The sequence below is a fragment of the Triticum dicoccoides genome, chromosome 2A, assembly GCF_002162155.2.
Source record: "Triticum dicoccoides isolate Atlit2015 ecotype Zavitan chromosome 2A, WEW_v2.0, whole genome shotgun sequence".
NCBI lineage: Eukaryota > Viridiplantae > Streptophyta > Magnoliopsida > Poales > Poaceae > Triticum > Triticum dicoccoides.
This window is the reverse complement of record NC_041382.1, coordinates 777,136,849-777,150,354: the sequence shown is the minus strand read 5'-3', so window position 1 is coordinate 777,150,354 and position 13,506 is coordinate 777,136,849. Positions and strand designations below refer to the sequence as shown.

General features: G+C 45.6%; 1 long non-coding RNA gene across 5 annotated transcripts; it reads right to left on the bottom strand.

Annotated features, from left to right (window-relative positions):
- Window positions 1-3,219: 3,219 nt before the first annotated feature.
- Window positions 3,220-7,823, bottom strand: LOC119357223. Of its 5 annotated transcripts, none has more exons than XR_005172146.1 (5): window positions 7,396-7,811; window positions 6,218-7,275; window positions 5,176-5,267; window positions 4,330-4,670; window positions 3,220-3,373 (listed from the first exon to the last, which is right to left on the bottom strand). It is a non-coding gene; the product is annotated as an uncharacterized LOC119357223 (long non-coding RNA). The 5 variants fall into 5 exon arrangements; XR_005172147.1 differs by lacking the exon at window positions 3,220-3,373 and adding an exon at window positions 3,382-4,126; XR_005172144.1 differs by lacking the exon at window positions 3,220-3,373 and having other exon boundaries at window positions 4,175-4,670; window positions 6,218-6,431; window positions 6,633-7,275; window positions 7,396-7,813.
- Window positions 7,824-13,506: the final 5,683 nt, after the last annotated feature.

The following is a 13,506-nucleotide window of genomic DNA, read 5'->3' as shown; positions in this document are numbered from 1 at the left end:
AGAAAGAAAAACTCCTAAGAATCTGACGCAAAACGACGGGGTTGGGTGGCCCAAGCGAGCGTGCCAAAGGTCGACGCCAGCGGAGAGGGCGACGGGTGTGGAAGTGGAGGCGTCGGCGTGCATGGGGTAAAGCTCGTCAGGGCTATCACATCGGTGGAGCACCATCTGGGTACGGGCGTCCTTCATAGAAAAACCAACACCGTTAAATTCAACAGTAAGAGGATTCTCACGAGTAAGACGATGAACGGAGACTAAGTTAGTGACTAAGTAAGGTGAAACGAGAACATTAGACATAGTGATAGGTGTGGAATTGGAAGGAAAACTAGTACTACCGACATGGGTGATGGGTAAAGAGGAACCGTTGCCAAGGGTGATACGAGTAGGGGTGTGAACTGGAGTGGAAGCGGAAAGGTTACCGGGATGAGCTGTCATGTGCGCAGTAGCACCCGAGTCCATGTCGCCTCCACCACCATAGTTGCTCGGCGACGACGCCGAGTGTAGGGTGGCCAGGAGGGCAGGGTCCCACGATGCAGGCGCCGGCGGCGGCAGCGGGCCTCCATAGGTCGGCGCCTGGGCGGGCGCGCCGTAGCCACCGAGGGGTGGCGGCGCGGGCGGGGCGCCGTAGGGCTAGTAGGGGGCGGCGATGAACGCCTGGTGGCCCGCTGGACGGGGGCCAAGGAGACCTAGTGTAGGAGCCCGCGGGACGGGCATGTGATAGGCATGGACGACGCCCGTCTACGGGTTCTGCCTGGTGGCCCATGGTGGAGGCAACTGCTGGAAGTGAGGCGCCCCCCGGCGCACTGCGCCTGCTGCGACGGCGGCTGCTGCTAACGGTGGCCCCCGCCACCCCGCCTGTTGCGCCGGCCCCCGCCACCTTGCGGCTGCTGGGGAGGTGCTGGGGGCGCGGGCGGAGCGGGCGGCAGCGGGTAGTAGCCGACGGGTGCTGGGGGCGTGGGCTGGTGGGGGGCGGCCGGAGGAGCGGGCCGCCGCGGGTGGTACCGGCAGCGAGAGTGGTGTGCTGGACCCGTTGCTTCAGCTTCGTCATCCGGCGCTCCTCAAGTTTGAGGTACGCGATGACGCGCTGGAAAGTGGGTTGCGGCAGCAGGGTGAGAGGTTGGACGCCGCGTTGCCGAAGTCCTCATTTAGACCGGCGGTGAGGGTGCCCAGCATGAGGTCGTCAGAGACCTTAGCGCTGATGTCGTGAAGCTCATCGGCGAGCGTCTTGAGCCTCATTCAGTACTCGTCGATGGTGGAGTTGTCCTGCCGACAGCCGAAGAACTCTTGCTGCAAGAAAACAAGGCGCTGAAGTTTGTGGTCGGTGAAGAGCGCGTTGATCTTGGCCCACACGGTGCAGGCGTCGTCGTACTCGGTGACAACCGTGTGGAAGATGTCCTTCGAGACTGTCTGGTAGAACTAACGGATGAGCGTGGCGTCGATGGCGGACCACTCCGAGTCGCCGCGCATGTACGTGTTGTCCACAGAACCGTCGATGTGCTCTAGAGCTGTTAAGACGGATAGGGACCCGAGCGTCAATTTTGAGGTCACGAATGGTGGCAGCGGAGGGTTCGGGACCAGCGAACAGGTTGAACGAGTGGGTGGTGAAGGAACCGGCGGAGGACGGCCACGACATGGCGGCGGCGTGCGGGCGTGGCGGCTAAAGGAAGCTGCGGCGCGGGTGGAAGATCGCGGCGGCGGGCTAGCGAGGCAGCTGCGCGGGCGTGACAGGAGGCGAGCGAGGCGGACGTGGCTGGCAAGACGCGCTGGCTAGCGAGGAAAAGTCAGCGGGGCGGCGTCCTGACTAGCAACGCGCTGGCTAGCAAAGCAGCTGGCTAGCGACGCACCGCGGCGTAGAGAAAAGGCAGCGGCAGCGGCGCAAGGTGCGCAGGGCGGAAGCGACGCACGGGCGGCGGGGGCGGGTGCGGTGGTGGGGTGCGCGGCGGCGCGGGGAGGCGCGGTGGCGGCTGACCCTAGGGTTAGATCGAAAAGAATGATACTATGTTAACAGATGATTTGCAATGCGATGTATTGATGGGGTGCTGATGCACGCATATATATTACAAGGAAAAACCTCTATCTCAATTATATAAAACTAGGAGGTGGGCCGCAACTTCAATATACGTGCAATATAAAATATATATTCAACAAAGAGTGTGTCATGACATGCAAGCAACCACAATTAACAGCTCATTGTCCTGGGTTAAAATCACATTAACCCTAAAATCCAACACACTGCTTTTACGTAATCTTTGCCGAGGGCTTATTGTCCTCCTCCACTTCGCGCCTGCTATCAACCATCCTCGGTACATTGGTGCCACCCATTTACAAACACGAAGGTGAGAGATGGGTGTGAGAGACGGGACAAAGAGGGCTATACGAGATGGATCGCCGCCATTCTGCACATAAGGAGCCGTGCTCAATGCAGGGGACTGCCGCCGTGCTTTGGAATTGGGGAACACGCCTTAGGGATTTGGAGGCTGCGATTTGGGATTGAGGGGTTATATGCCATGGCAGGGGATTTTTTTGCAAAATAAATAAACCCGACGGGGTTTTTGGAAAATAGCTGGCCACGCAGTCCCCCTCTATGTCGTCTGGTCACTGACAGTGGAACCCATGCCACGCCGGCGAGCCTAGGCTGCGCCGACTTCATATCCAAACACGATAACCGGTGTATTTGCATGACAAACCTAAGTTTTTGCACCACTTTGTTGAAGTTGTATCAACAAAGTGACTGTTTGCGTCAAGTTGAAGCACCGGCACTGCTAATTGACCCTTAGTGATTTGTAGCTGGCTATATTCGTTCATTCTGGACGTGGAGAGCCGCATGTAACTGTAGTACTGGCATGTTTGTCATTATGTACTTCCTTTGGCTATACTAGCAAAAGGGCACGTGCGTTGCAACGGGTTAATAAAATTGTGGCGTTCAAATCAATCCATCGAGGACATAAATAAATATCTAAATGAGTATATAAGTAATATATTAATTCAAATCAAATGAAATTGGTGGCTGGCTGCACTTAAGAAATAGTCGTGCTAATATGTGCTGATATTACACATTTAGTAATTGAGTACACACAAGCTTAGAGGCCACAATTTATTCTGAAAGCCTTCGTTTAATTTAGCGCGATTGAAACTATCCAGTGCGTAAATACAAACTGTGACTTTATATTTGTTTTTGTTTGGAATTTTCTTTTTAGACATAACAATGCATGCAAGCACAACACAAATTAAAAATTGTTCTTCTGAAATTAATATGGCATGTGAATATGCCGGCAGAATAGATAACCATTTAAACAAGTAACAATATAAGTGAGTTGCCTAGCTTATACTCTATCAGCTGTCTTGAACTACGGTGCAAATAGCCTCTCCAAATATCCTGAAATAAATCATCAGCAATAAAATTTAGAGCCATGATAAAATCATATTTAAAGTTATTACTGTTGGCACTACTACTCGTATCCAATCAGCTTTAGCCAAAAAGTGATATTTGAACCAATCACAGAGCAAAATCAAATATGGGTGTTTCTTGTCATGCAGATAATATTGCAAGAAACTACTGTGTATTACTGGTAAAATCCAGTAGCTTACTCAATCAAGTGTTTGCCACTACTTTTATCAGTTTTCATTAATCAAACTGTATAGCGTACAAACCCGACATCAAAAAAGTATTCAAATCTCAAGCAAATATGCTTCACTCTCTCAGTCTTGTACAGACTTCTGAGTAATAGAATAGAACAAACTTGGACAAAAAAGAAGGATGCACTTACTTAATTTGATGTAGCAGCTTCTATAGAGCAGAGGATATGGGAAAACAGGAAGAACTTGAAGAAAAAAATTCAAGTAAGATGCAAGTAACAGCAGAAAAGAATTTGTGACCTCAAGCAAATCTATGTCACTCACTCAGTCCCAACTCCTCCGTAAAGATTTCCGATGGACATAATAGAACAAACACCTGTGTTTTGCCACGGAACAATGGCTAGTTGCTAGAATTACTGTTTTTCCCTTCCCTTTCCTTATCTCCCGTTCTCCACTAATAATAAAGTGAAACTTCTTATAAAGCCAAATTTCATAATGTGGCTTTTGAAAGGAAAAAATGGACTACAACATGAAGTGATGTTTGACACACAACCTGGCAAACAAATAAAGATTAATTTGGTCAGAACTAAGGTCAAATTCTGCCTGACTCGGTAATATTATTCTTCATACATAATTATTCTTTTACTCTAAAGTGGTACAACACAACACTTACGAAATCACATTATGCCACTTAAGAAAAATAAGGTTCCTACACATTTTGTAGTGATAAAAGAATTGTTGGGAGAGTAATAGTACCATTTATTGAAATTCTCCCTGCAAGGAAAGCAGAGTCTGGCTCCTAAGATCGACTAAGTACCCTTCTCCGTAATGGAACATGCAGTAGCTGAAAGAACCACCTCAAGATGATTGGTCTCCTTGCAGACCATGCTTCTCCTCGAGCTGGATGCTTCATCTGATTGTTCAATCCATTTTCCTTGATGCTTCATCTGATTGTTCAATCCATTTTCCTTGATGCTTCATCTGATTGTTCCCTATTTGTTTCTTCCCTTCCTTATTTCCCTGTTAAGGGAACTCAATTCTTGAACTTATTTCTCGCTGTTGGCTTATTGATGATTCCGAAGACTGCTTGTTGACACCTAGGAAATTCAAAGGCATAAGGAAATTAAGAGGATTGGGTGTAAAGGGGCGAGGTGGGACTATTTAATAGAAGGAACAACCATCTTTTCCACAAAAAACACTGGGCTAGCTTAGTTGGTTGTGGCAATAGGTATGCGACACGGAGATGGCTTCATTGGGCGGGTGTTTTTTCCCAAGAAAATTGAGCGAGGGAGGGTAGGTGAACAGATCAAAAATACCATCAAGTCAAGTTGGTCTTTGCTGCAGCTAGTTGCACCAAGAGTTGCTCTATTACATGTACTGATGCGCGGTAAAAGGATTTAGATTCTCTAATGTTATTGTCTAAAACCAAGAAGGAATAATAAAAATAATATTTGATCAAGGATGATGCAACTCCTTCAGCAAATTTTCGTGAAGTTCTGCTACCTGGTATAACATGTTTACTATTTGTATTATCACAGCTAACCACTAATGCGCACCTTCAGCCAAATAACTACAGAGATGTACAGTGGAACCATTTAGTACCTGTGACCACGGCGGCGATCTTTTTTTTGCTGGAACTGTTCTTTTTTTTTGCTGGGGCCGGCCAACTTTTTTGCTGGAAACATAAATTTGTTCTGTTGGCAAAAAATATAAATAGAGCATTAACTAACAGCAAGGCTATTGGATTTTGAAACCACAATAGTGAAATAAATAGGTAGAAATTCAGAAGAACTACTGCTATTTAGAACTGTAGTTGTTTAAGTCTGATATTAAAAAGACCAGTGTCTAAGAGTCAAACTACCTAACTGTGGTATTAAGCACGCAATCAAATGTTAAAAAGATCAGCTTTGTGGTACGTCGTAACTAAACATATTCTGAAATCTGCATCCACGGGGAGATAAAAGTCGCTAGCTAGCACAACACATAATCTTTTTGACATCTAAAGGACCAGCAGAGTAGCACATCACTGTTATACCTTAATAGTAACTGTTAAGAGAAGGATCAAATCTCGCTGGGAGACACCAGATACCATCACAACTTTGAACCTGCCACAAGGGATATCTCCCACGACGTGCCTCTTAAGACCAAATTCAGCAATCAACACCTCGTCAATTTGCTCTACGAAGTTCAGGCAACCATCATTAGGCACAAAGTCAGCAATCTTCTCCCGTTCTTCATCAGGTGGTGGACACAAACACACTTAAGGATGACCGAGCTAAGTTGCTTGGCCTCAATAGTGGATACCACACCCGGGTAGCGTGTTGGTCAAGTGCTTGCAGATGCTATTGCCGTCGCTCGCGCTCGAACATAGGGTTCGTGGGATTCCCAGTGGTATGTGTGTGTGACCTCGTCGGAATGGGGGTGCAGCAAAAAAAACTGATTCCAATCCACACCTCTTTTAGATAATAGCACAAAAGATGGGAGAAGTTACAACATAAGTACATGATGAAGGTTGATTTCTTATCTCAAAAAGATAATATGGTTGGTCCATAGAGATTTAGCTACCCTTAAACATAGGCTTAAAAACTGCATTAAATTTTTATGCAGCGATGACAGATGAATAGGGGGCACATGGGATACTGACCTGATACTTCAGAGAAGAATGCTCAACAGTTAGCATTAGAGGATGTCAATTCTTGTTGCGCTTCATTCAGAGATATGTGCCTCGCATCATGTCATACATAACCAGAGGTCCTTTTTCTGTCTAACCAATCCTCCATCGTGACAGAGATATGCCAATGACATTTTTCCGATATCTGACTTTTAGACGTAATGGAGGCACAATTACAATATCTATTCTGCATATAAAAAGCAGAGGGCTTGATGATCCTTATTGAAGATCTGAAAACAACTGAAGATATTGTTTGTACATAAATCAACAATTATATGTCCAATTAGTTGTTGCCAGCAACCAATTAGTGAATCAAATAACAACGATTTGGAGCTTGAATTAAAGGAATTGGTTCAGTTAAATCTTGAGTCGATGGCTAGGTTGTTACCTGACGAAAACATCATGCTGCCCCTGCCACCGGCCCAACAACTTGAACCCCGTCCTTCTCTGCATCAGGACAAGCCATTACGCCAGTCAGAGATCTAGCTTGTGAACTCTGCCACCATGCGCTCGCTGTATGGCGCCACCATGCATGTGAATTTCAGCAATTTTGTTTTGAGGAGAACACATCACTCTTCTTATTTGTAATTCCTTTTTATGAGCTGTATATAAGAGCAACCATACTGTGCTTTTCTATTTAAAAATTGAAAATAAGTCATCTGTTATAGGCATAACAAAAAAAAAGTGGAGGGCACTGTGAACATCAAATTTGTATATTAGCACATCTCACGGGAAATATTTTGCTAATTCATGAATTAATACACATGCATTAGCCATCACATTAGCAAGTCTATAGATACATGCCACTCTGTAGCTGAGAATCAATTAGAGATTGAAAGCGAGATCTGTTTTCGGTGGCCACTGTGCATCAATTGAGGAACTTTTTGTGGCTGCTCTCCACCGAATAGCAATTGAATCTCAACAAGATAGCTGTTGTTTGTGTTGAACCTATAGCAGAAAGATGATGGGCCCTTGATTGTGCCTGCCAATAAAATGCATCATCTGTGGTCCAGAAATCATGCCCTTCAGTCCTGCAAGCACAATTAAGCATCAAACCTCATCTTCATTTGTTGAAACAACTTAGCAGCCACTTCAGCTAACATAGTTCCTCTGCGTAACATATTTTACATTTTTCTGTAAAAGAACTTCACCTTCAACAATGATTGTTTGAGAGCAAGCATGGGCATCTGAGGAGTAGAAGGAGCAGCAGCAGAGGCGTGGGGAGAGAAGAATTAGCAGCAGCAGGGTAGCTCGCTCAGGTGTCCAAAACTCCAGACACCATCGGTCCTGCCGCCGGCCGGTCACCGGAGGCGCCACCGCCGGCGACCATCTCCCTCACCTTGCGCCCCCCTCTCCTTCTCCTTTCTTCCTCTCTTTCCTATCTCCCTCACGCCCTGTCTCTCCCTTTCTCTGGATGAGAAGGACGTCGCCGCCACGAAGCCCCCCGCACCACCCGCCAGATCCCTCTCCCTCACCTTGCGCCCCTGCTCCTTCTCCTTTTTCATCTCTTTCCTCTCTCCCTCATGCCCTGTTTCTCTGGATAAGCAGGACACCGCGGCCATCGGAGCAAGCCGCCGCACCAGCCGCCAGATCCCTCGACGCTGCGCCCAGATCCGCCTGTCTTCCTTGCGATTTTCTCACATTAAAAGGACCGCGGGTTGAATACAGGAAACCACAAGGTTTTCCTGGTAAAATTTCTAAACGAAACGTTTTTTTCAACTTAAAAAGGGACTGCGGGTTTAATTACCAAAAACCATAAGGACTTTTTTGTAAAAACGGCGACGACGGACGAGCAGAAGCACTCCGTGCTTTATTAGTAGGGAAAGATATATAAACGATTGGTTGACAAAAGTGGGCGGTGGCTCGTGGTTGGGGACGAGACGTACGGGCGATGGACAACTGTGGTCCGAGAGAATAAAGTGCCTCCGCCAGCGATGAACAACCGTCGTCCGTGGTGAAAATATATTCCTGCCACATGTTTCGGGGAATATGGAATTTTTTGATCGAGGGGCGCGCGATGGCCGGCCCTCGACCGATTCGTTGGATTCGAGTGGTGGAGATAGCTAGATCGATGGATGGCAAAGTTGAAAGCACATTCTTGTCCTTGTCATTGGGTTGGCTAGCTTGGAAACGAAAACGATCCGACAAGACGGCCTGTGTCATGTCAGGAGCTAGCAAATGGGGTGATTGTGATTCGATGCGACCACCTGAATTGACTATAAGTAAACGCCATCGTCTCATTAATCTCTCTCTCTCTCTCTTCTCTTCTCTCTATCCCTCTCTCTTCTATTCTCTCTGTGTGTGGTGGTGCACGTACGTACCTGGATAAGCGGAAGCCAATGGGCGAGCCCTTGACGACGGAGGACGGTGAGAACAAGTAAGTGGTCAGTCCCAGTCGGAGCCAACAGCTTGGTTTGGTACTAGTGCAAGTACAAGATCCCCTGGCATCATCTTGTGATCAAGTTTCCTGATGGACCTTTTTCTTTCATGCGGGCATCTGGATTCCGCACACAACCTCGTCTCCGACAGCGACATGTGCCAGGTACTTCTACTACTTATCTATGCAATCCTAGGTTCTAGGACCCCCTGTCAAAACAGTCTCAATCGGCAACTTAGAGCCTATTTTATATATACACACATAAATTATAATATGTTGCCTTGGTGCCTTTGGCATGCAGCTCGTGGGAGGCGTGGCCGATGTGGTGGCGACCGCCTTCCAGCTTCCCCGCGACAACACCGCCGCCGGGGCGCAGCAGGTGAGTCAGCGAGCGAGCCCCTCCCAGGTTTCCTCGTTTTTGCAGTGCTGATGTTGTCCACTTCTTCCATTACTACACAGGCCGGCCCTGGCGGGGACGGTGACGATGTCAGGGTCAGCATAGGCCCGCCAGCCGAGCCGGTATACGTGCCCGCCGCCAACATGTCTCCGGTTCTTCTCCCCCCGAGCACTGTGGACACTGGCCTTGCTCACCCTCATAGTCGACGTGGGCACCATGCTCTACAGGCCGCCCCGGGGAGCGTTCTTCGGCCACCACAGGCTCGCCTATTACCTCGCCCTCGCCGGTGTTTTCGTCGCAGGGGTCGCGGAGGCCTGGGTCGCCTTCTGGATTTCACGTTCACCTGACGTTTACCGACGCCGTTTTTCCTTGGGGAGGGTTGTTCTGTGCGCCTCCATTGGGCCATTCGTCATTGTCGTCGCCATCGGAAGCTTCGCCTTCATTGATGACTGATCAAATTCATGAGGTTGGTTAGTTTCCTTCTCGGCCAAATATCGAAAATACAAAAAACCCTACACTTCTGAATACCTATTGTACCACTGTTTTCGATAGGAATGGCACTCTGTTGTGCGGGATGAGTGTTACCCAAAATCTGCTAGTTCGAGGGAGGGAAATCATAGAGAGATCTCACCGCTCACCTCACCTGCAAGAGAGAGAGAGAGAGAGAGAGAGAGAGAGAGAGATTGATTCCCCGCTAACCTACCTCTATATGGACGATCTATTCGGCCACAGCTTCCGGTTGGGCGGGGATGAGGAGCAGAGGAGGGCGGGGACGGCGAGTAGAACAGCGGCGGAGCCAGGGGAAAGGGACAGAGCAGAAGGAGCAAAATGACGTTTTTTTTGCCTCTCGAGGGAGGCAGATGGACCGGGTATTGGGAAGTGCTTTTTTAGGTAAGATTTTCCCCCCCTCAAACGGTAAGTTTTTGACCGGTTTTCTGTGGTTTTTTCTGTTTGTTTCTGCGGTGGTTATGACCTGTTTTTTGCACAGTTCTCCCAATTTTTTGGTGTTTTTTTTACCAAGTTTTTTGCGTGTTTTTTGGTTTTGTTTTGAGGTTGTTTATGTGTTTCTGACCAGTTATTATTTCCTATCATCTTGTAAAAAGGGACATTTTTATGTTTTTACCTTTTTTTAATGTTCCCTTTTTACAAGATGATAGGAAAATTCAATTTCTGTTTCAAATTAAAAAAATCATTTAAGGAAGCACAGGAACATAATTGTGCTTCCCTAAATAATTTCTCCTTTTTCGGGAAGCACAAGTTGCGATTTCCCTTTTTTGGGAAGCACAACAGTGCATTTTTCTTTTGGGAACCACACGTTGTGATTTTCCTTTTTTCAGGAAGCACAACTGTGCATTTTTCTTTTTGAAACCACACGTTGGGCTTCTCGTACAAGCACAGCTATATTATTTCCTTTTCTGAAAGCATAGTTGTGGTTGTCGTAGAAGCACATGTTGTGCTTCTCACGGGACAGAACTGCTTTTCATGAAAACCAGAAAAAAATTCCACTAAAATCTACTGAAACCTAAGCAAAAGCCGAAAATCCGTAATAATAATAATAATAATGATAATAATAATAATAATAATAATAATAATAATAATAATAATAAAAAACAAATAAAACCCGAAAACACCATGCAGAAAAAAAAACAATCCGCGGGGTGCTCTAGCGTGTGACATGTGGCCTTGGCTGGGAGCACCACTTGGCGCGCTCACATGCCAAAAAAGTGACGGCCGGGTAAGCCCTTCAAGGGGTACCCCTTGATTATTAGTTGCTCCCTGCTTCCATGACATGCAGTTTATGTAAGGCTTATTTGCCAATGCATTATTAGTCCCTGAAAAATTTATTTTATTATCCAAGGTGGGTATTCCAAGGTCCTTGGACCTTATGGGCCGAGACAAACAAATCTGTAATTGCTAAATCTCAAATTTTGTTCGTTACTGCCTTATTGGTGCTTTTTTACAAATTTGTGTCATCTTAATTTCTACATCAAGGATGTCCATTGCTTTGCTTTCTGTGATAGGGACAAAAGGATATCTGCACGTCCACATTGGCAAATGAATCGTGCGCTGTTGGGCTTGGGAGTTGGACTACAGGCTTTGTCGCTTTTCCGTATTTGGTGTTATTTCTTACTTTTGGCAAAAACTCAGTATTCTCATCATGGTTTGATGTTGATAGCAGAAAAGGAAAGCTTATACAATCAGAAATGCGGATTTCTGAGGAAAGAGGAATATATATTGTATAGTTTGGAACGACAGGTTGAAACTTCCGTCCATGTTTCATAGTTGTTGTTCTGCTCACCATCTGTTGCCGCCTGGTTGGTTGCGCTTTGGGTCTGTTATTCGAGTTGGGACGAGATTGCAAAAGTCAATATATGATTGCCGATCTTTTATAGTTGCCGATTTTTTATCCAGTAGAGTGGAGGGCTCTACCTAATATTGTTTAACAGGGCGAGCCTCCTAATAGAGCTTTCTAGTTGATGTAATCTCCAACAATGTATCTATGTTTGCCAATGTAATATAAAGAGAAAAGTATACTTTTCATCCCTCAATTCTTGGCGGAGTTTAGATTTGGTCCCTCAACTCCAAAACCGAACAACTTGCACCCTTAACTTCTCAAACCGGACAAGATTCATCCCTGGTCACGGTTTTGACCGGTTTTGGTGCTGTCCCACCCTGGTTTTGACCGTTCCGACTCAAACTTGCCTACCATTTCCAAGTCCACGTACTGTTTTCAAATTCGGTTACTTTTTTTAAATAGTGAACCTTTTTAAAATGTGTGTACTTTTTTTAAATCGGTGTAATTTTTTCCAAGTTCATGTACTTTTTCAAATATGCATATTTTTTAAAGTTCATTTATTTTTTAAGTTCATCTAATTTCTAAAAATTGATGCACCTTTCATATTCTAGTACATTTTTTCTGAAAGAGTTCATGAATTTGAAAATTTTATGCGAACTTGAAAAAAGTACGCGGATATGGACTTCTTTTGCGCAAAAATATGTGGATTTCAAAAATTATTTCAACTTGAAACAAGTACGTGAATTTCATACAAAGTTCATGGATTATAAAAGCAACACGGATTTGAAAAAAAATGCAGACTTTGGAAAGCATGTGGATTTGAAATAAGTATGCGAATTTCAGAAACAATTCATGGCTTTGAAAAATACTTGGATTTGATAAAATTACACAAACTTGGGAAAATACGGGGATTTGGAAAAAGTACGTAAATGTTAAAAAATCATGGATTTGAAAAAAGTACGCGAATTTCAGAATAGTTTGCTGATTTGAAAAAAGGCATGTTTATTTTTTTAAAAATACGCGACCTTGAAAAAACTACGCGGAGTTGAAAAGTGTACGTGAATTTCAAAAAGTTCACGGATATAAAAAAATTACAGGAATATGAATGAGCACCGGTCAAAACCGGGGTGAGTCAACACCAAAAAACGGTCAAAACCGAGTCCAGGGGCGAACCTTGTCCGGTTTCGGTAGTTGGGGATGCAAGTTGTCCGGTTTTGAAGTTGAGGGACCAAATCTAGACTTCACCGAAAGTTGAGGGACGAAAAGTATACTTTTCTCTAATATAAGCCGTCATTATGCATTTCTCCACAAAAACAGTCGAGCACTTGAATCGGTATTTTCTAAATTACTCCATAACACAACTTAGTTGGTCGAATGAAGTAAAAACCTCCCCGGAAAAAGAGGAAAAGAGTGGAGTAAAAACCATACTAATATAGTCCGTTGGGAAGACATTTCATCGATGGATTTGCAAATGCAACTGGGGCGTAACATAAGCTTACTCCCCTCGACAATCAAGCCCACTTGCTTCATGCCTTGACATTGGAGCAAGACTACTACTCTAATGGAATATGATGCTTGTACTGCGTTCCATTTCGTGCTAATCTGCATTCCACGTGTTTAGAGTAATCAAGTTGTAAATCAAGAAGAGGATCGAGTGTCTTACATTTATGTGCGAATCATGGAATTTACACCAGAGAAGGGATACCGCATCATTGTGTCCGTATGTGCAAGAAAAATGCATGCACGGGCACAGCCCTCCGTACGTACGACGTTATTTAATAATTAGCCAACCTCGGTTGCTTCTTATTTATGCCTCATGCGTCGAGCAGCTTGTCGAAGGCGTGGCCGATGCGATTCCAAATGGGTTGCTATCGCGATGTGCAATAGGTGGAATGGGGAACATGTGTGGGTTTCGAGCGCGGAGAATCAAGCTATGCAACACACTAGGACTCACACGTGCTTGGCAGTAGTTTCGACGTTGAGTTCATCGCATGAATACAGCACGGGGGTGAATTGTCGCGCATGAAGGAGCAGACCAAGGTGGAGCAACCACTCTCTCAGCCCTATCCACCAAGAACTCGCACAAAACCAGGAAGTTTGGCATGGAAATTCCACCTCACCACCCTAAGCAGCACCGCCTCAAATATGCTAGACGCATGGGATTATTACAGGCATTCAACGGACCCTTCCAA